Raw genomic sequence first — 23016 nt, 5'->3', positions numbered from 1 at the left:
TTTTAGTCACTGGCATATTCCAGTCTCCAGTGTTTTGACAATATTGTCCCGTGACACAAACCCCAACAGTTTTTCTCACCCTGAGACCCAAAGAGGCCCAAGTCCACTAGATGTTCTACAATCAGAGGGCCTGCAAAGCACAGGCTGCCCTTAATCCTCTAAGGCTATAACAATTGTTGGGACAAATCTCCACAGAACTAGTGAGTCCTTGTAAGAAATAATTCTAAAAATTCTAGAAACAGCTGACCTGTTTACTGACAGCATAGTGAATTGCCCAAGCAGACAGGCAGGGGACCTCCCAGAGTTTCTGTATCACTGCAAATTATATATGGCTTACCACCCTTGGAGTTTCCCTAAAGTTCAGCAACATGGAAGGACTCTTCTGAGAGATGCCAGGGACTTTTGTCATTCCCTCTTCAGCCCAAAATGGACTATCTAGATTTATCAGCTCCAGCAGAGCCAAAGGATCATGGTAGAATAAACTAGCTCCTTCCAGATACTAAGACAGGACTTGGTATGGAGAATTGCTGCCCTGGTGGATCAGTATGTAAAGGATTGGATGGCAATTATCAACAGAGAATGAACTCAAGTGAAGGTAATCATCCACCTGCCCAAGTTCAATCAGCAATGTGCCCATAATGAAGGAGCCCACCTTTCATCACAACAGAAGCTGGGATTGACCATTCTGGCATTTTCCCAGCCCAGCTACTGACAGCCCAGTAAATGACATGTAAGAAGCTATACAACTTGAAGAAATCCCAAGCAAGTTCACTCCCATTGCTAAGGTCCCAAATACTACGGTCAGTCTATGCACAAGCTTACCTGCTGTTGCAGATAAGAGTTACGATATTATCCTCACCATACACACTCCCCCAAAAGACCAATCCCTACTGCCCATAGTGGACAGAGCATTAGCTCTGGGGTCAAAGGATCCCATCTCTGAAACTTTCTGTCTGTGTGACCTTGGCCAAAACAATTAGCTTTTCTAGACCCAGGGTTCTCATCTGTGAAAATGAAATTGGACTATACGATCTCTGACATTTCTTCCAGATGCAGATTTCTCATCCTATGAACTATTTCTGACCCTCAAAATCAGGCTTCAGTGCCACCAGGATTTTAGGAGGATGGAGGAAAAGAAGAAGGAAATAAGTACTTCTTAAGCACCTGCTCTGTTCTAAGTACTTTACAGAGATCTCATTTTTTTAATCCTCAAAACAATCCTAAGAGGTAAGTACTATTATAATCCCCATTTTAAAATTGGGGAAACTGAGGCAAACAAAGGTCAAGTAACTTGCCAAGTGTTTCACAGCTGGTAAGTGTCTGAGGCCAGATTTGAATTCAGGTCTTCCTGACTTTAGGCCCTGCACGCTATCCACTATACCACCTAGCTGCTTCCCACATTGTGGGATTCATCTTTGGTAGACCTATGAAGTTTATAAACTCACACCTTATCCACCAAGAGCAAAGGCCTTTGTAACTCCAAGACTTTGGTATGGCAGCTGAAATAATCAAAGAACAGTGACTTCAGTTCAGAACTATGACCCAGGAGACTGAGATCCTATGCATCCAAGCATTAGGAAAAATTCAGTTTCAATATAACCATTTTCTCTAGTAGTGCTAATCATCTTTCAACTAGTATTATAGAATCTACCATTTTGTGGGATTTGGGGAAGGCTATTCCACTCAGCACTACTGAAAGAATTGCCTAAAGCATATTATGGAAAGTTGTGGCCCAAGACCTGGGACCTGAGATCAAGTCCTGACACTGATACTTACTACCTGTGTGACATTATACAAGTCACTTAACCTTACTGACCTTCAGTATCCTCACTTGAAAGAAGGACTAGGCCCAAACTAGAGGTAAGAATGAGGGTTTAGGGAGGGATGTTAGAGTGTTTACTATTTAGGTTGCTTTCTTGCTATCTACTTTACATTTCTGTTTCAAGTTAATTGACTTTTTGTTGCAAGACCACAAAATGGTGTGTGTATAACTTTGACTTGTAAGTGAGATAAGTAGAACAGAATCTAGTCTAAGTGAGTCCTTATCCAGGGGTGTAGTGCCAATGCAATATTCACAGCACCTCTGGCCACTATGAATATGCTAGTGTCATTCTGAATCACAAAATATAACAGACTCTCCACATGGAAGAGAGAACCAAAGCATTTATTCAAATACCAGATAACTAGATCCCAACACCAAAAAAACAAATCTATCACAGCAACAAAGAAATCTATACGTGATAACAATGCAGGGGGCACCACTGTCTCTAAGCTTTCCTTCTGTTAGGCTTCCCACAAACCAGCTCCCTTAAACAAATTACAAACAGGTTCCCCTAAAAAAAAAAAAAATCAAAGATAAGCTTTCCCACTCATGCTAATTGCTGCCTGCTCTCTTTTTCCCAGCTCTGACTGCTCTGACTCATTTCCTGCTCCACCCCTTCCTGCTTCATCTGTTCAGCAAACTCCTCCCACCACAAGCTCCATGTGACTCAGACTTCCATGTGACCCAGACAGGTCACATGGTTCTATTAAGAGATGGGAAAGATCTTCCCATTTAAATTACCATTACAAAGAGGAAAAAAGCCCTTGTCCTTGTACCCCTCCATTAGAGTTTACAGTGACTCAGCTCGTGAAGTAAAAAAGCAACCAGAGTGGTCTGAATGAAAGTGGATTCCCCTGTTCAGATAGCTAGAGGTGGCTGAGTCTCATGATCAAACCATGCTCTCAGCAGGAAGAGTTGAAGGCTATTAGCCCACCTCATCTTTAAATATCCAACAATCAAGGCTGATTTTCACTTGTTGGGGCATTCCCTTTCAAAAAATATTTAAGACTTTCAGGCTCTAAATGATTTTGTCTTTAGTTACTATGAAAAATCATATACCATCTGTTTACTGATTTTTAGATAGTCTGATTAATTAATTACCCAGAACTCTGTCCGTCACGGTTTTTGATCTGTCCCATATGATAGTAAAGAAGAGAGGTCGGGAACTCAATATAGATTCTAGGAACCTGTGCGCAATATATTAGAGGTGATACAATCATAATGAAAGTTTTCCCCAGCATGTTGTGGTTATCAGAACCTTAGGTATATAGGTAGCACAGGATGACCCAGGTCTATAGCCAAGAAGATCTGAGTTCAAATCCAACCTCAGATATTTGATAGTTATGTGACCCTTAGCAAGTCAGTCAACTTCTGTCTCCCTGCTTCTTCAAATATTTTTAATAGGGATAATAATAGCATCCACTTCATAGGGTTGTTGTGATAATCAAATGAAATAATATTGTAAAAGGTTTAGCACAGTGCCTAGAACAGAGTAGGTAGTTAATGAAGGCCTATTTTCTTCCCTTTTTCCTCTCCTCCCTCCTCCCCACTCAGGCTGTGAGCCAGGAGACCTCAGTTCTAGTTCTGAATCTATCTCTAAATTTCCCACATGACCTTGAACAATTCAGTTCCCCTTACAAAGGCTCAATTTCCACCTGTGCAATACAAAAGAATTGATCTAGAGATCTAAATTGCTTTCCAGTTCTCATATTCTAGAATTCTAGAACTTTAAAGCAAACATAACGGGAGCTGGAGAAGTAAGAGAGCAGTGACTCTAGAGTGATAATTCTGGGTTATGTCCTAAACTCTAACTAGGCCCTTCTGGATTTTCTAATCATTAAACTCCAGTAGAAAGTATCCAGACTGATCCCATTTGGTACCCATTGTATGTATGTACCATTACAGTGGATAAGGTACGGGGGAACACTAACCCAGATGACAAAGTCTACTACCCCAACAGCACCAAGTAGGAAGGGAAGGACACAAGAGAAGCAGAACCAAAGTACTAGGAACAACTCTTATCCTTTTGTATGGAAGGTACCTCTTGGCAATCTGATGAGGCATATGGACGGACGCCTCCTCCAAATCACATTTGTTGTTGAGTCATTTCAATCATGTCCACCTCATCATGGTCATAGTGGAGTGGTTTGCCATGTGCTTCTTCAGATTGTGCTTCCCATTTTACAGATAAGGAAACTGAGGCAAATAGGGTTAAGTAAGTTGCCCAGGGTCACCCAGCTAATGTCTGAAATCAGATTTGATCTCAGGTCTTCCTTTCTCCAGGCCCAGAACTCTGTCCACTGTGCTACCTTGCCACCCATCATATTTGTTGACTACATTCAAAATTGAAGGAAATACTAAATTTCAGTTAGAGGCTAGCAAAAATAAAGCTGTAATTTTTTTCCCATCCAAATTCATGGATCCTAGATTAAGAACTTCTTGGCCTAGGGTATAAACCTGGAAGGCTTTGGGGGAGGGGGAATTGTAAGATTCTTTCTCTGCTTTCTCAGTCTCTCAGGCCACACAATCCCCTCCCCCTACTCCTGTAGCAAGAGCAGTTGAATAAGGGAAAAAGAGCCTCTGGCTTATTCTCACCTGGTTTTAGCTGTCACTCGCTTCCAACCCCAACCAAGGACTACAGGAGAAAACCCAGACCACTGCCAATTCACTGCCTGAGTCCATGTAGCTGACCTCAAACTGCCAGGGTTAGTCACGCCTCTGCTTATGCCATTCTGACACATCCATTTGCAGTGATACCTCAATTCAAGAATCATCTGGAAAAGTTCTTCTAGTTGAAGTATTGGGAACAAAATCTTAATAAATCAAGCCAAGCAGACAGGGAAGCATGACCAGAATACCTCTGAGTTAACCTTCCCCTTGTCCTTGCCTGGCTGAAGGTAAACAGAACGGATCCAGAGGCAAAATTTTGAAGACTTCTTTAGAAGTCAGCCTTGTCTATCCCCAGCCTCCCTTGCTTTATTCCTCTATCCTAGCAACAACCTCCCCACCTCAGCCCCAACACCTTTAATTCCTAGAACTTTCTCCCACTCTTATTAAATCAGGGAAAGTGCTGCCATCCTGATTTAATCTGTTTCACTCAACCCACTTGCATTTGCATTTGAAGGCTTTTGTCCCTAATTGTGGAAGGAATAGTTTTGTTCCTTTTAAAGGGTACTTCAGGCATTAGGACATAAGTGAGGGAAATATTAGGGAGTTGGGCAGAGATATTCCTAAGGCTAGTCTTTATGGCACTTTGGAATAACGGAAAATGCGCTCTGAGTTTGGCGTCAGAGAAGCTGGATTCCAATCTTGACTCTGCTACTTACTACCTCTGCCAAAGTCATTTTCATACTCCAAGTCTTAGCCTCCTCATCTGTAAATGGAAAACTTGAACTAGATCATCTCTAAGATCCTTTCTAGCTATAGGATTCTATATTTCTGAGCCTAGTCCAGTCCTTTTTTAAAATATGTAGTTGATATACAGGGGTAGAGAAGAAATATCACTTCCTACCTTATCCCAAATGACTCCCTAATCCTCAGGGAATAAAAGGGTTGAGAAAGGATGTGACCTCTTCTTAATATCAGCCCTTGAGTTTGATGGAGCTCAACATGTGAACTCTATGGGGTCCCTTCCCTCTTATATCTTTTTTCCCTTCCTTGAGTTCTGCTCAGCTTTCCCTTACTAACTTCATTTAATCTTAACTTTCCAGTACCAGACACCCAGGTAACTTTTTTTTTGTGCATTTGACATCATTTTTATTAGAATTTAATATTTTCATAACACAATCCCCCTTTATGTGGCATCTTGCAATATAGGCGTCCTATGCCTCCTATGGGATTTTTTCACCTGTGAAAATAAAGATTCTGATAAAGTACGTAGAGCATTCACACCACAACCACCCCTCATCCAGCCTCTTGCAACAGACTCCTAGCTAGTCTCGTACATTCAGCCTCTACTCCAAACCAACACTTTACACAGCCATCAAGTTGGTAGTCCTAAAGTACATTCCTCTATTCAAGAAGCTGAAATGGCTCCCTATTGACTACAGGATAAACGAATAAATTTATCTGTTTAGCGTTTAAAGCACCTCACAGTCTGGCTGTGTCTCGAAACTGATTCTACGTTACTCACCTTCACGCAGGCTACAATTTAAGCGAAAGTGATTTATTTATTGCTCCTAGCATTCAATATTCTGTCCCCTGCCTCTATAACTTTGCACAGGAATTAATCCATGCCTCGAATGCTCTAGCTCCTCACCCCGAACTCACAGAAACCTTAGCTCCTTCCCTTAAAAAATCAGCTCAAGTGCTTCCTCTTTTAAGAAATTTTTCTTGATTTCCCCAAAACCCCCACACAAAAATTAGTCTGCATTTATTTTAAATATGCCTTGTACATACTAACCAGTGAATGCCAGTGGATTAATTCTCCTCTAAGGAAGGGAGAGCCACAGTTCTATATTTGTGTCCCCAGATCCCAGTACAATCCTTGTCACATAGTAAGCACTTCATGAACGCGTATTGATCTATTAATTGATTATATTAAACTTGGACTAGGGAGAAAAGTGTCTGAAACCCAGCCTTGGGCACTTACTAGCTATGTGATCACGGTACTTAGAGAGTCTCAGTTTCCTCATCTTCAAAATGAGGATAATATACAAAAATGTGAACAGGGGCTCTATTGGATTATATGTTTAAAATCTGGGATTCCATTTGGGCTTTCAGGTAACGAGGAAAGCTCTTTGTATATCTGAGAGTGCTTTGCAACTACTTCAGTGCCATTCACTTTGTAAGTCCACACAGTATCTCCATACAGTGCCCTACACCCAGCAGACACTGCCTAGAAAGGTGTTGATTCTAGCAATGCCAACTCACCCCCAGATTTGTTGATGAGAGAATCAACCCTTATTAACGTTCATGGCACAATCTGCAAATAGACGGCACCATCAGTTACTGAATAGCCCGCAAGGCATGCTGAGAATATAAAAGGAAGCAACTCACCCACCTGTCCCTTCACTGATTAACTAGCTGAGAATTGCCCAAGATTGGCATGATATCCAGGAGTGTGCAAGAAGGCTGGGGGGGGAGGGGGGGGAGGAGAATGAGGGGTAGACTTTAAAATGATCTAGTAGTAGTTTAAACTGTTTAGACTCATTTCCCTTCTCCTTCCAAAATGGTCTTCAGGCCCAGTTTGAGTACTGGTCTCCTGATGCCATGTGGGCAGTTCTCCTGTTAGAGCTGTAGATACAGAAGGTTACACTCTAATGCCATCTTACCAGAAGAAATATCAAATGCTTGTAAGTCAGTTATTGCAAATATGCCAAATTTGCCCTAGATCTATCTTCTAAATGCAAAAGCAAACAGGAGGTTATATTTATACCAATTATAAACCAAACCACAGAAAGAAAGTGGAGACAACTTCATTTGGGTAATGGGTGATGTGTTGGGGAAAGGGCTGGCATTGGAATCTGAAGACTTGCGTTCAGATCTTACCTCTGCCACTTAACTTGTGTCACCTTTGGCAAGTCACCTCTCTGGGCTTCCTCCTCTGTGAAATAATAGTTGGGCTCGATAACCTCAGGTCTCTTCTGGCTCAAAATCTGTGACCCCAAGAACAAAGAGCCTCTTTGCCAACCTTTTGCTTGTTTCATTAGTTGAATTAATATCTCCACAAATTAAATTATTGGATTTATTCAGTAAATAATATCTCTAATTAAGTGGCAACTTATTTGGTTTATCTAAAAATACATCTGGACATTTCAGATTTTACATTTATAACTAACTCAATTTTTAAAACTCTACCACCTTTCCCCCATATTAGTTTCTTTCTTACACCCTGTATTCCAGCCAAATTGGACTTTTAGCTATTTCCCAGCCTCAGGAGAGACATTGAACAGATGTGCCCCACAGCTGGAATGCATTCCCACCTTAACTTTAATTCTTAGAATCATTGCCTTCTTTCTAAAATTTAACTCAAATACCATTTCTTACAGGAAGCCTTTCCTTTTCCCCGCAGTTCAAGATGTCTGTTTTAGGTCATTTTATTTCTGTTTAATATTTTTTTAACTTTTGGATTCTAATTCTTTCCCTGTCTCCCACCCCTCCCCCACTCACTGAGAAGGTAAGCAGTATATCAATTATACGTGCTAAATCCTGTAAAACACATTTCCATATTACCCATATCACCAAAAAAGAAAGAAAAATAAAGTAAGAAATTTGCAGTCAGAGTCCTTCAGTTCTTCCTCTGGAGGTAGATAGCATTTTTCATCATAAGTCCTTTGGAATTGTATTGATCAGAAGAGTTGAATCTTTCACATTTGAACATCATTACAATATTGCTGTTATCATGAGCAATGATCTCCAGATTCAGTTCAGTTCACTTTGCATCAATTCATGTCATCTTATGTTTCTTCTGAAACTATCTCCCTTGTCATTTCTTAGAGCACAATAATATTCTATCATAATTATATGACACAACTTGTTCAGTCATTCCCCAGTTGACAGTTTTCCCCTCACTTTTCAATTCTGTGCCACCACAAAAAGAGTTGCTATAAATATTTTTGTACATTTTTTTCTTTCTCTTTGATCTTTGATCTCTTTGGGGTATATACCTAGTATATAGGTCAAAGGGAATGTACAGTTGTATATTCCTTTAGGCATAGTTCCAAATTGTTCTCCAGAATGGTTAGACCAGTTCCAGTAAACCTTTCCTGATCCCCCTCATTATTACTACTTTCTCCCTCCTCAAATAATTTTGCACTTAGTCTCCCCTCTGTTACTTGCAAGCAGGGACTGTTTTCTGTCTTGTCTTCCCCCCACTCCAGTACCCAGCACAGTGCCTTACAAGTAGTAAAAATCTAATAAATGTTGTCATAGCTGTTGTTGAGTAACCAAGCAATTAATTTCATGCTGCAGCAGAGAAAGTAAATCCAACCAATCAGTGACCCCAGCAGTATGGCTGAGCACAGAATTGCATTGACTCAGCTGGTTATAGATACCACTGCTTGCATCACTTGGAGTTTCCTTAATGGTCTCCCTATGCCCCATCTAAGTTTCAATTAGGTCTGAGGCTGCTCAGAGAAGGAAATCTGACAAGTTCACTTCCCACATGAGTGTGACTGCCTAAGTCTCAATGACGTCCATGCATGGTGCATTTGTAAGAAGGAACAGTCTAAAAATAATTTTAATATATTCTCATTCAATTTTCACTAAATAATTGGTATAATTTGAAGGCAGCAAAGCAGCACTTATCCATTTTTTCTTGCAGCCTACTGATTGTCACAAAGACACTGAAATGTTCCAAATAAGAACATCACCCTAATTGCCTACATGGAAAATTAGAATGTGCAATGCTTTCCCTGAAAAAAAATAATTTTTCTCATAGGATGTGTGGTGTAAATATATAACATTATATTAGCTTCTGAATAAAGGGAGGCAGATGAAAAATAGGGGTCAAAAAAAGGAGGAAGGAGAGGAAAAGAAGAGAGAGAAAATAAAAGTGGCAGATTAGAATTTCATAAAAGCATTTTTTCAAGGATGAAAGAGGGGCATTATATTCACAGGGAACAGTTTACCAGTTAATATTTACTGATGGCTATCCAACCTAACAAAGTAAAGCAGTAATACACATGATTTAAAATGTAAGTTTTTACATGTTGTATGTGTGTGATGTATACATATCACTATAAAGTTACAAAGTGCTTCCTCACAACATTTGGCTTTTGATTACATTATGATTTCTTTTATCATAGACTTATGTTCCCAATTATGCTTTACTCCGGTTAATTTAAACATCAGCTTGCATTTCCTGAGCCTACATACCAACTGATGATTTGGGAACGCTCCCAGAAGCCTTCTTGGATAGCAGAGGACAAGGAAAACACAGGCTTTGCCAAAGTCAATTTTCTCCACATATTAGAGAACATGACCTGGAACAGTGAGGGAGGAGAGTGGGGGTAAAGCCAGCCACGGTATAAATGAGCTATTTCTCTGATCTATCAGCCACTTTGCAAGAGGGCCCTTGAAAAGGGGACGGTTGCAGGCACTCTGAAAGGAAAAGTATGTGACTGTAACTGACTGCCCCCACAGGTCTCTTCTTTCTGCAAAAAAAAAAAAAGCATTGCCAAAGGGGAGACCACCAGGAGGTAAGGAAGGTTTACCTAAACCTAGAGGGGAAAATAGAATCCACTAACACTGCTCCATGTAGTACATCACTTATTTTCAGGACACAACAATCACAGCAGCAACCACAGTTGTCCCTGGAGAATAAATGAGATCTGCTCCTTCTGATTGCTTCACCATAGAAACCACTCTGGAGCTCAGGCTGGAAAATTGCAGTTCATTTAACCCTAGGTTGTCTGTTGATCCACAAAATAGGGCAGCCCCATGGGCCCTTGAGATAAAGGTTTCTCAATCCCGCTTATTCGACATGAGAGTAGAAAGATATAATTTTCTAAGTCAGAAGCAATATCTCTGTAGCCTCAGAACTGTGGCTCTAAGAGGCTGAGAGCAGCAGCCAGGAGCTAGAAAACAAAGAAACTAAGGAGAAGAGAATTAGGATAGAATGAGGAGAAGAGTGAGATTTTTAGGTATGTAAGAAAGAATTTTAAGAAGTGCGATGTCTAGGCAGAAGAAGATTTAAAGTACAGTGGTAACGATGCATGTATGTGAACTAATATGTGTGTCAAAGGAGAACCTCACAGCTCCTGATTGCAGGAACTCTTTTTCTCCTTTCATGTAGTCCTCATGAAATTCCCCTGAGATATAACTCTTTGCCACATCCCCAAGAATCAGTCCATGTTGAGTCTTCAGATAGCCCTTTTTTTCTGTTCAAAGACAGTTCACTGCCTAAAGATTTCACCATTGTGGGATGAGCACATTTCCATATCCATCTATCCGTGCTTCTTCAGTCCCTGGCCACTATGTCACCAATGGTCCCTGCTACAAGCTCTGGGGGACTCTGCTACCTACTTCAGTCCTCTGATGGGATTTCAGGATTTCCCAAATTCAAAATATCAGGAAAAAATAAATACAAGAGAAACAAAGTTGCTGTCCATTGATTCACTAACACCTGGCAGGTAGGAGAATTTAGCCAAGAGCTCCTCCTTCACTCCAAAGCCATCTCCAAAGTGGTAACTTGTGGTGCCACAGTGCTCAGAGTGCTGGGCCTGGAAGACCTGAGTTCAAATGTGATTTCGGACATTTAGCATTCATAAGATCCTGGGCAAATGATTCAACCTTTCTTTGCCTCAGGATGATAATAGCACCTACTTTACAGGGTCGTAAGAGGACTAAATGAGATTATATTTATAAAAAACACAGTACAGAGCTTGGCATATAGTAGGTACCACATAAATGCTCATTTGCTTCCCTCCCCCCTTCTCTCTCTAAGTCAATAAAGAAAGTGAGAGATCAGAGGATTAAACCTTTTGTATCCACATTCAGTTCTGGTTCAATCATTCCTGAGCTATCAGTTCTTCCAGCTCCATAGACAATTGGAAGACTTGATGATACCAGCCTCTCATTCATCACAGCAAGAAACAAGTTTCCAAAATTCCACATGGACTAACAGCAGGCAGAGACTTTCTGCATTTTCTTCAAGGGCTGTCTCCATTAGCCAGTACTCCCTTGCTAGATATAAAAACAAATGTTGCTTATGTATGTATACACACATACACATAGATGGATAGATATACACATATATAGAGATAATATAGATATCTATATTAATATAGATAGACAGACAGACAGATAGATTGATTGATTGATTGATAGATACAGAGTGTTCCAAAATACTTTTGGGATACCCTATAGCTTTGTATCTGTATACTTTTTAGGGAAAGGGGACCTAAAGCTTCAGGGGTATGCAGCTACCCTTGAATCAAGGGTCTAATACAAAGCATTAAAAGAACTTTCAAGGCTGGTATTGATCAATCAGATTTTGTCATATACCTTATTTGAATGAAATACAAGCCTTCTCCATCCTCAAAAAATCTTCACTTGACCCACCCATTCTCTGCTCTGTATTGTGTCATATCTTTCCTCCATTTTGTGGCTAAAGTCCTTCAGAAGGTCAGCTAAGAAAGGTGCTTTCACCTGCTTTCCTCTCACTCTCATTTAATTCTCTATCAGGTTGACTTTTGATTTCATCACTCCACTGAAACTGACATTCAAATGTCACTAATAACCTCTTAATTGCCAAATTCAATGGACTTTTCCTACTCCTCACCCTCATGACTTCTCTGAAGCCACTGATACTATCAATCAACCTCTTCTCCTTGATATTCTCCTTTCTTCAGATTTTCAGGACACCACTATCTGCTGGTTCTCCTCCTCTCTACATATATATATATGTATATAATTATTTAAATATTGTCTCTCTTATTAGAATGTGAGTTTCTTAAAATCAAGGACAATTTTTGCCCTTTTTTGGTATCCTCATATCTTAGAACAACATCTGGAATATTATAAACAATAAATGTCTTTTGATTGATTGTTGTTTGTTATTCGTTCTTGAAGAAGACCATGATATCACAGAGATGATGCCATGACATGTAAATGAACTGGATTTAAGTGACGGAGAGCTGTACAAAGTTACTAGCCTCACTTTCTCCTCAAGAGCCATCTGGGTCAAGTGATGAGATATATAGATCAGGAAGATGAGATAACCCTGGATGTGATGGGAGACCCTGGCCTCTCTAAGCTAAAGTCTTTAACAGGTCTCAATTTGACTGATTACTAAGTCAAGGAAAGACTGAAATCTGCTTCAGTGGAGGGAAAAAATCTATTGTGAGGCAATCACAGATTTCTTAAGTGTTTATAGTACTTACATGTAGCATTTTAGTTTTACAAAGCAAGACCTTCTTAAAACCCTATGAAGTAGGCATTGTTTCCATTCCACAAATGAGAAAACAGGATCAGAGAGCTTAATCAACTTGCCTAAGGTCATACGACTTTCAAGTGATGGAGCTGGAACTTAAACCTTGACCATCTGCATCCAAAATCTGGCATTCAGTATGTCTGCTTCTTCAGAATTCTGGGATGCTGAGGTTGCTGCCCCCTTCATGACTTCCATCCTAGTGAGTGATGATGATGCTAGAGAGGCAATATAGAACTATATGGAATTTATTTACTGTGGGATGCTGATGGCATTGATGGATTACTTACTATAACTGTCTGGAAAAAAACATAATAGAGTCAAGTCTCACCAGAATAAAGCCAGGCAACACTACTGCTTAACTGGTTTTAAACTGAAAGGGAAGTTCAAGACCATAATCAGTTTCCTTATTCAAGTTCACATCTTCAGAGTAGCAATGCTGGGGGAAACGTGGCTTAGGTCCATACACACATACACACACAATACACGCATATATACATACATACACACACATACACAGACATATATACATATATATACATATATACATATCAGTGAGATTTAGGTCTTTTGTCTCCTTCCCTACATATGTCAATATCTAGAAGGTAAGGACCTTGGCATATTGGAAATAGTCAAGACAACTGAGGGTGAGAGAACTAGAGAACATTCCATTTAATTCAATTTAACAAACATTTATTAAGCATCTACTCTATAGATGGCACTGTGCTAGGCACCGGGGGATACACAGGGGAAAAAAATACAAACGAGTCCCCACCTCCAAGGAACTCACATGCCATAGAAAATTCCTCCATTGGAGGAACAGAGGGTGTTAAGCCTGGAGAACAGACTTAGAAGGGACATGATAGGAATCTTCAAATATGTAGATATGTCCTCTGGAAGAAGAGTTAGATTTGCTGTGCCTGACTCCAGAGGGCAGGACTATGAGTAACAGGGAAATGTGGCAAAGAGACAGATTTAGACTTGATGTAAGAAAAAGTGCCCTAATACCTAGAGCTATTTCATAGTAGAACGGACCACCTCTAGTACTAGAGGATTCCTTCTCACTGGAGGTCTTCAAGTGGAGTCTGAGTGACAACTTTTTTAGGATGTCATTGTAGAGGACATTCTTGTTCAGGCAGAAATTGGACTAAATATCCTCTGAGGTTATTTCCAATTCTGGTCTTGTTCCCTGTTTTATAATATAAATGGTCATTCAGTAAATTAGTCAGTGAATAAGTCAAAAAGCATTTAAGTGTTCCTATGTGCCAAGCACCTTGCTACTTGCTGGGATATAAAGAACAGCAAAAACAACCCTTGCCATCCAGGATCCTTCATTCTTAAAGGGGAATACATCATGTAAAAAACTAGCTATATGTAAGATATACATAGATTAGTTGAGAGGTAGTCTTAGAGGAAAAAGAATTAGCAACTGAGGAGATTGGGACAGTCATCTGTTGGAACACACACATATACACAACATTACTATCTCTCTTTGAAATTTTAAACTTATGGAGGGTTATCTTCTAGAGTGAATGGATGGATGGATGAATATGAAAGCATTTATTAAGGGTTTACTATGGGCTAAATACTGCCAGAAAAAAACGCAAAAATAAGAAAATATCTTCCCTCAAGGAGTTCAAATTCTAATTGGAAAGAAACCATGAATATGGTGGCCATGTAAGAGAGTGTCCCAGTAGTCCCTTCAATCATCCATAGGGCAAGCAATTTATAGGTCCTTTTCAGCAATATGGATCATAACGGTAGTATTTTTTATTACTGATCAGAGCAAGAGTTGGAGGGAAGGGGGATGGATGGGGAGAAGGGAGACACCCACTCATCAAGCAGATAGTAAACTGTTCATGGTAGACGACTAGTTGAGATGCAGAGCCTTGTCTTCTGTGCAGACAGCCACAAGTAATAATTAATTGAGTCTACACTAATCCACTCACGAGTCAAAGTAGGTTTCAGTGCTGGAATAGACTAGTAGTCTAGCTCAGAGGAACTGTTCCAGGTGGGGGTGGGGATACGAGAAATGGAAATGCACAGCAGAACAGCAAATGACAAGATGGCCAGAGTGGATGATTTGATAGGATGATAAGCACTTACAGGTCTGTAATTGTCTTGCTCTGGGAAGGAAATTCAGAATTGTAAGGTTAAATTCCAGACTGTGAAGCAGCAAGGTCCTAGCCAAGCCGGAGTACTGAGTTTAAGACCTGGCCTTGCATGTCTGGGCAAAGTTGCAGCCAAGAAATGCTGGTCTAGCTTGGTGGGAGGAGATAGGGGGAATAATACAAAGTAAGGGGTGTGTGTGTGTGTGTGTGTGTGTGTGTGTGTGTGTGTGTGTGTGTGTGTGTGTGTGTGTGTCCAAGAGTATAACAAAAACAAGGAAATGTTGCAGGGTGAACCAGTCATCATCTCCCAAGCAGGAACACCACAAAGAATTTCAGAGTATACAGAGTCCAGAGTAATGGTTACAACTGTGATAAATTACTTTAATGGGCTATGTAAACTACTTTTGGCATTCCCTTTCTTCTCTCCCCACCCTTTCCTGGTCATTCTCAGGATCTAGAAGGGTTTTTCTGGGTCATGTAAAGTCTTGATGATGTGAGCCTAGCTATGATCCCTCTCCTAGGCTTTGAGTAACAAAGTGCCTGGCCCACAAAAGATAACAGGTGATATTTTTTTTCCCAGTGACAATGACAGTTCATAATACAAGGCTGTTGTACAGATTGCGTCCAGAGCCCTGGAGCTCTCGCAAATATTAGCCTCTGTCTCTTTAGGTCTGCCCTGTTGGGCAGCTGATCCAAAGGAAGAATACCTGTAGGTCTAACTGAAAAAAGACACAGGTTTAGACCAGTCCTGCAAGTGAAAGCACATAGTAGATAATGCTTACTGATTGAATGACTGATTGAAGGAGCTAGGAAAGAATGCAGGAATGGGCCAACTAATATTTTGAAGTGGATTATATTTCAAGGGTTTTCCAGAAGATGATTAAAATAAAAAAATAAATGAGTTGAACAATTAAAAAATCTTCTTAGGGAGACACTACAGATTCTTCCTAAGAGCCACAGCAAAGTCTCCTTGTCCACTAAAGATAATTAGTTTCATCTGAATAGAGCTTAAATGAGAATAGTTCTTCAGTTTTGTCAGAGAATTACTTCTAGGGGACCCTTCTGTTCACATCTTGAATCATATCCTTTAAAAACATAAGATGCAAAGCTATGAAAGGGCCAAGCCAAAGGGATGAGCAGAAGTACAGAATGCAAATTTGCTCACGTTGGCTCCACTGTCACGCGAAGTACCTGGGAAGAGCTGCCATAGTTCCTTTCTATCACCTACAATAGCTCATGTCAGGGGTGGGGAACCTGTGGCCTCAAAGCCACATGTGACCCTCCAGGTCCTCAAGTGTGTTCCTTTAGCTGAACCCAAATTTCAGGTTCCTCTGCTTTTCCATGGGCCCTTCCCTACCGATACCTTCTAGATGTCCTTGTTTCCTTCAGATTTCAGCTCAGACCTCACCAGCTTTAGGCCGTTCCTGATCTCCCTAACTGTTAATGCCTCCCCCCCAAAATTAGTTTGCATTTATTGTGTGTATAGCTTGTACCTACCTATTTGTAGGCAGCTAGGTGGCTCAGTGGTGACCACCACGCCGAGAGTCAGGAAGACTTGGGTTCAGTTCTAACCCCAGACACTTACTAGCTCTGTAACCCTGGACAAGTCATTTGATCTCTGTTTACCTTAATCCACTGAAGAAGGAAAGCTGTTTCAGTATCTTTGCCAAGAAAACCCCATGGACAGTATGATACACAGGGTCATGAAGACTCAGATCTGACTGAAAAAAAAATCAAATATACATACATGTTGTCTCCCTTACTAGAAAGTACATCTCTTAAATTCATAAGACATTTCATTTTTCTTTTTGTATTCTGAGCACCTAGATCAGTGTGTGGCACATAGTAAGTACTTAATAAATACCAGGTGACTGGTTGATCTGTTGATCATTTCAGAGAAAATAAGCATCTGAATTATTTAACTATAGGGTTAAGACTGTCAAAGAAGAAAAGTGATGGCACAGGAGTTATAAGAAATTAATAAAAAGGAACGGAGGGACTGAAGGTCCTGGGGAAAAAGTAATAATAGAAGGAAGAAAGGAAACTGAAAAATTGAAGGAAAAATGTTATGGTCAAAAAGGAGGATTTCAGAATTCAGTATCATAGAGAGAGCACAATTCTGGATGCTGGTGAGATCTAAAACATCAAGTGGTTGATATCTAAACTGTAGAGACTGATGAACTGAGAGGTCCAGGTATTGAGGCCAAATTTTTGTGACTGCAAGAGGAAAACAGTGTGAGAAAAGAAGTCTAGGATGAAGTAGTAGTTTTGTATTTGTTTTGTTGTGTTATGGTTTTATCAATAGAAAGGTGGTCCCAGAAGGCCCAGTAGGAAAGGAAGGCAGATTAAATAACTGAAAGGAAATACTGTAGAATTATAAAGAATAAACATGGTCCCAATGAAAAAACGTAAGAAGACATCTCCCCCTGTTGCTTTGCAGAGGTGAAAGGTAGATGGATATGGAACACTGTATATCTTTGGGGACTTTTTCAATGTATTGATTTATTTTGCTAATTTTATTTCATCTCTTTTTTTTCTTTAAAAAATTTCTTTGTTATATAGGATGACTCTCTGTAAGGCAGAGGGAAAAGGGAAAGAAGGCAGGGCTATTCTGTGTTGGAGCAGTGGCATCAGCCTGTTCACTGGCCAAATCCTAGAACGCTCTGGATGGAGACAACAGAGATTGAGTCAAGTATCTGGTAATTAGGTCCTTATTAAACATACACAACACTAGTTCCTTTCCTTCATCTGAAAAATGATGACACATATCCAGGAGAGGAATTTCACATAAGCCATAAATGGATACCCCCCAAAAGATACTTGCCAAGCCTAGAGGCCTGTATTGGGCTACCCGAGTCTTTCTTACCTGTCCAGGTCTTCGGCTGGCCACGCCGGATGCACATATGAGAGAAAGGACGTTCCAGAGTCAAACAGGGGTTGAGCTTTATTACAGGGTTTCGGTTACAAGTGCAGGGGGTCTTCTTTCTTAGGACGAAGAGGGGGAGATTTCCTAAGAAGGCTAAGCTTAAGGGAATGGAAGTAGAAGTACAAGCGGGGAGAGAGGGGGAGGGGAGAGAGGAAAGAAAAGAAGCGGAGCCCTACTTTTCTCTTTGGCTCCACACGTGCTAAGAGAGCTTTTAGGCTTCCTGAATCCTACTTAATCTTCAGCCACACAGTTTGCATCTCAATACCATGCTGTTAGGTAACTAGGTGTGCTCCAATCCGGGATGACCTCGAGGGCAGGGAGACTCCACCCATCAGGTATCTCCGGGGGAGAGGCGGAAATACCCGAGCTAGCCGAGCTAGCTCGGTCTGACCTTCTCGAACCCCCGCTGTTCATGGAGGGCCTCGTAAGACTCTAAGATTTAGAAGTCCCACTTTTACCTGCCCGAGACTGTCCACACGGATTTGAGCTTCCAGTCCCAACAGATACTCATTTCCCTTGGCTTTTGGTTAGGCATGGTTTCTGAGACTCTGCGAGACAGAGTCACAGTGGTGAAAGAATTGGTTTCTTAATGCCTAAAGGATATTGAATACTGAGGCACCATTTTTTTCTCAGTATTTAGTAACAGAGGAAAGAGTAGCCACTGCCTCCATATATGACAGTAAGTTCTGGGACAAGGAGGCTTCCAAATAGGACCTGAGATGGGGGAGATATTGGGATACCCAAGTTCCTAATCAATGGAAGTCTTTTGGATATGTGGAAAAGAACCCCTTTTCTCTTTTAATTTGTCATTCCACCTCTCCCCTCCTTCTGGGGTAATTGAACTGGATTATGCAAATTATTCGAGACTATTTCTTCAACACTTTGGGAAAGGAAGATGGGGCAGGTGGATCTGTTAACTTCTGTTGGTGGCACTCAAAGGAAAAAGACAGAGAGAGGCAGAGACACACAGAGAGAGAGAGAGAGAGAGAGAGAGAGAGAGAGAGAGAGAGAGATGTACTTATCTACATATATGTACAATGTGTGGGTATGTAAATATAAATAGATACATATATGCACATGTAGAGATAGATAAATATAAAGAGATTGAGATTGAGATACAAACACAGATATAGCAGTGGATAATGTCGGGCCTGGAGTCAGAAAGGCTCATGTTTCTGACTTCAAATTTGGCCTCAGACACTTACTAGCTATGTGACCTTGGGCAAGTCACTTAACCTTGTTTACCTCTGTTCCTCATCTGTAAAATGAGCTGGAGAAGGAAATGGCAAACCACTCCAGTATCTTTGCCAAGAAAACCCCAAATGAGATCATGAAGAGTTGGACACAACTGTAAAACCACTGCACAAAACATGCATGTGTGTATACTTATATACTTCCTATATCTACACAATTTATACCTAAACCAGAGAGACAATCTCTTCCTAACCTACTATGATCCTATATTTGGTCATCATATTTAAAGGAATGCAGAACAGTAAAGAATTTCTGGTGTTTCTAGACTGATTCCACAATTGTTTACATCACAGAGAAAATGAACAGGATAGAAAGAGATAGTGGAAAGGATCTCTGATGTAAATCAACAAGCCAATAGCAATCTGGAACTCCCCAGGTACCTCTCCTTATGTGTATATCTCTGCATGTGACCTGTTGTGATATCTTTGCCATGGGGGAAGATTTGGGTATTCCCTCAGTTATCTCTATCTGTTCTCACATTTAAAAAGCAGATTCAGGATTTAGGCCATCAGAACACCAAGAGGGTATTGGCAGCTAAAGAGCTGAATGGCCATAGGCAGAACTGTTGGAGCCTGCCTGATAATACCTGTCACAGTCAATTCCCTTTCTTTCAGACCATGCCCCTCGGCAGAGAAAAAGCCTCTATTTCCAACATTGGGAATGCGCTAAAGGAAAGTTAAATATGACACAAGAGAGTGTGGCCAAATTCAAAAAAGTTCTCTGATCACAAGACACAAAATCATTCCCCAAGACAATGGAGACAGTGGCCCCTTGGCTCAGCAACCCTTGCAGGAAACTGTGCCCCAGGGCCAAGATTTTGTATCACAAGCCAGGCTTCTGACTCATTTGGAATCTGGCAGATCAGCTCTGAGACCATGGAAACCAGCCTGCTGGGATAAAGTGATAGCAGGAGGAGGAAAATCCCCTAGTGCTATTGACCATGAGAGGGAATATAGATCCTAGCTTGAGATTAGAACCTTCTTCTTCTCATCATCTTGCAAAATATGTTATGTAAGAGGAATTCTAGTTATTGGCTCCAGATAAAATGGCTCAGTCACATCTGTATATCAAAAATAACATAATAAATAGCCACGGGGGTCAGAAGTGATTTTTTAAAAATAATAAACCATAGGGATTTTTAGCTTGTTCTCATCATATACTGTTAGCACAGTTCTGAGTGGGGAGGAGGGGGCAGAAAATAGAAAAAAGTAGGGAAGAGGCAAGGGAAACAGGCAAGATTCTTGCCAACCATAGAAAAGAATTTTATTTACTGTCCTAGAACCAAAAATAATCCCCAAGACAAAGACAACTGACCACAATGGAGAGAATGTTACTTCCTAGAATTAGCTGTGGCCTTGAGTAAGTCACTTAATTTCTCTATGACTCCATTTTTAAGTGTGGAGCTGACATGTATTCTTATCTCATGGCAAAAATGAGAATGCAAAATGGCTACCATACATACACACTTTGGTCTCTTTGGAAAGAACTACTCATACATGAATCCCAAATAGTTCTCATTGTATTTTGATAAGAACTCTTTCATCCTCTACTTTTCAATGAGGGGTTTACTCTGGAACATATTACCTATGCAGATTTCATCCCCTAGTCCATAAACCATAGATGTTAGAAGTTAATATAGACCCTCCATTAAATGTTTACTGCTTTAAGAGCCTTGAGATTTACATTCACATCATTGTTTTTGTGTCCAAATTTCATTTTTCCCCAAATGAAGAGAAACAGAAAATTCAGTCTTATGTGTAGCTGCACAGTGTTGATAGTGACAAAGAACAGTGGGAGAAGAGAGGACATGGGAGGAAAGATAATAAGCTTAGGAGATAAACACAAAAATCTCACCCTAAGTGATTGCCAAGAGAACTTACACAAATCTAAATCATCAAAACAATCAAATACTCAAAATAATGAGAACTCCATCCCCACACTTATCCCACCAGCCCAATCAGCCTCCAGAGCTGAAAATGAGTGTTGACGCCATTTCCAATTCATTCTTTGTATAATCATTCATTTCAACACAGATCTTACTCAATCTAATCATAGGATCAGATTTTCATTGTGTCCTTCACATTATAAATGCTTAATGGGTATTTGTTAACTGGTTAATTGAAAATGCAGTACATGGAAAGAACTCTAGACTAGGAGGAGAAAAATCTTGATTCTAGTCGGGTGGTGTGATAGTAAAGGTCAGCTGGGTGGCACAATGGGTAGCTGGGTGGTGCAATTCATACAGTACTAGGTTTGGAGTCAGGAAGGCTCATCTTCCTGAGTTCAAATCTGGCCTCAGACATTTACTAGCTGTGTAACCCTGGCTAAGTCACTTAACCCTGTTTGCCTCAGTTTCCTCATCTGTAAAATGAGCTGGAGAAGGAAATGGCAAACCACTCCAGTGTCTTTGCCAAGAAAACCCCAAATGGGGTCATGAAGAATAAGATATGACTGAAAAATGACCAAACAGCAACAGAAGTGATAATACAACAACCAGCACTTGGAAAGGTAGGTGATTGCAAAATGTATACATAGCATGCTTTTAAGTTTAATCTGCATTATGAACATTTTCTTAGCTCTAGATGATCAACAGAGCAATAAAGCAAGCCCATATCTGTGGTATTTGCTTATTTCCAAGGTGCAAATACTAACATTAAAAATTTAACAGTGAACACCATGTCACCCTGCCCTGCTTCTTGCTTCAACAATGTTTGGGTGGAGCATATCCAGGGTCCCCCCGAGTTCCCCTCTCTTTTGAACCTTACCTTTCTGCAGGCTGCCAGCCCCTGGGACCAGCTGCCCCCTCCCTTCACCGCTGGTGCCATAAGCTGTAGCTCACAGATCTACCAAAATTTCTTCTCCAAGGCCGAGGTTGCTGTCAACTGCCTGGCTAACCTGTACCTGCAGGCCTCCTCCTCCTCCCTGTCCCTAGATTTCTTTTTTGACAGTGGTGATGTTGCCCTCCTTAGTGGGTCGTGTTTTTTCCGTGAGCTGGCAAAGGACAAATGCGAGGGTGTCCAGTGCCTTATGAGGCTCCAGAACCGACTTTGGGCCATGGCCTCTTCCAGACTGTGCAGAAACCTGCCCAAGATGAGTGGGGTTGGCAGCTTGGATGCCATGCAGGCTGCCCAGAACCTGGAGAAGGGCCTGAACAAGGCTCTCCTGAAGCTGCAATCGCTGTGCTGGAGCCAAGGGGATTCATACCTCTGCAATATCCTGAAGAGCCATTACCTGGGTGAGGAGGCTAAAGCAGCTTGGGCTACCACCTGACCATCCTGCACCACATGCAGACCGACCCCCAGGCCAGGCTGGGTGAGTATCTGTTCAGGAGGCTGAGCTGGCAGCCCCAAGACAGAACCAAGAGCACCCACAATAAAGCTAGCTGCTCACTCCCCCAAAAGACATTAACAATCAGTTCTAAAGAATCAGTACAAACCACCTCCACTACATCATTGGTTCTAATTCAGGATCTTATTGACTGTGTGGCCTTGAATAAGTCACTCAACCTCTTTGAGGCTAAACTGCCTCACAGGTAAAATGGCAATCATAATACTCGCTATACTAACCTCACAGAATTAGAAATTAAATTCAGTTAGAACTGGGTTCACATACCATGCCTGATCCTTTACTAGCTATCAGACCTTGTGCAAGTTATTTAATCTCTCTAAGACTCACTTTTTCTATATGTAAAATGGGAATGGTATGACCCGTCTACATCACAGAGTTGTTGAGAGGCTCAAATAAGATGTTTATAAGAACAAACTTCAAAGCCCTAGAAGAGGTCAGTTGTTGAAGGTCACCACCTTGGAAGTTAATGCTGTGCAGGCATTGCCAAAAGATGCCCAAAAGACGTCTACTAGGCTCGTAAATTTCATCACGACTCTCCAGATTTTGCTGATTGCTCAGTTGCTGCAGAAGATTCAGTCATTCACCAAGCTTTTATTAAGTGCCTGCTGTGTACCAGTCACTGGGAGTACAGAATAGAAAATGAATGGCAGCTGTATGGGCTGGAGGAAGCCAACAGGACTGC

The 23016-nt window shown here is 40.9% G+C and overlaps 1 pseudogene; it reads left to right on the top strand.

The window, feature by feature from the left end:
* The first annotated feature begins 21662 nt into the window (after positions 1 to 21662).
* LOC140507703 (ferritin light chain pseudogene) lies at positions 21663 to 22256 on the top strand (annotated as a pseudogene).
* The last annotated feature ends 760 nt before the right edge of the window (positions 22257 to 23016 follow it).

This window comes from Notamacropus eugenii, chromosome 5 (genome assembly GCF_028372415.1).
Source record: "Notamacropus eugenii isolate mMacEug1 chromosome 5, mMacEug1.pri_v2, whole genome shotgun sequence".
Taxonomy (NCBI): Eukaryota; Metazoa; Chordata; class Mammalia; order Diprotodontia; family Macropodidae; genus Notamacropus; species Notamacropus eugenii.
This window is presented reverse-complemented; position numbering and strand designations above follow the sequence as displayed.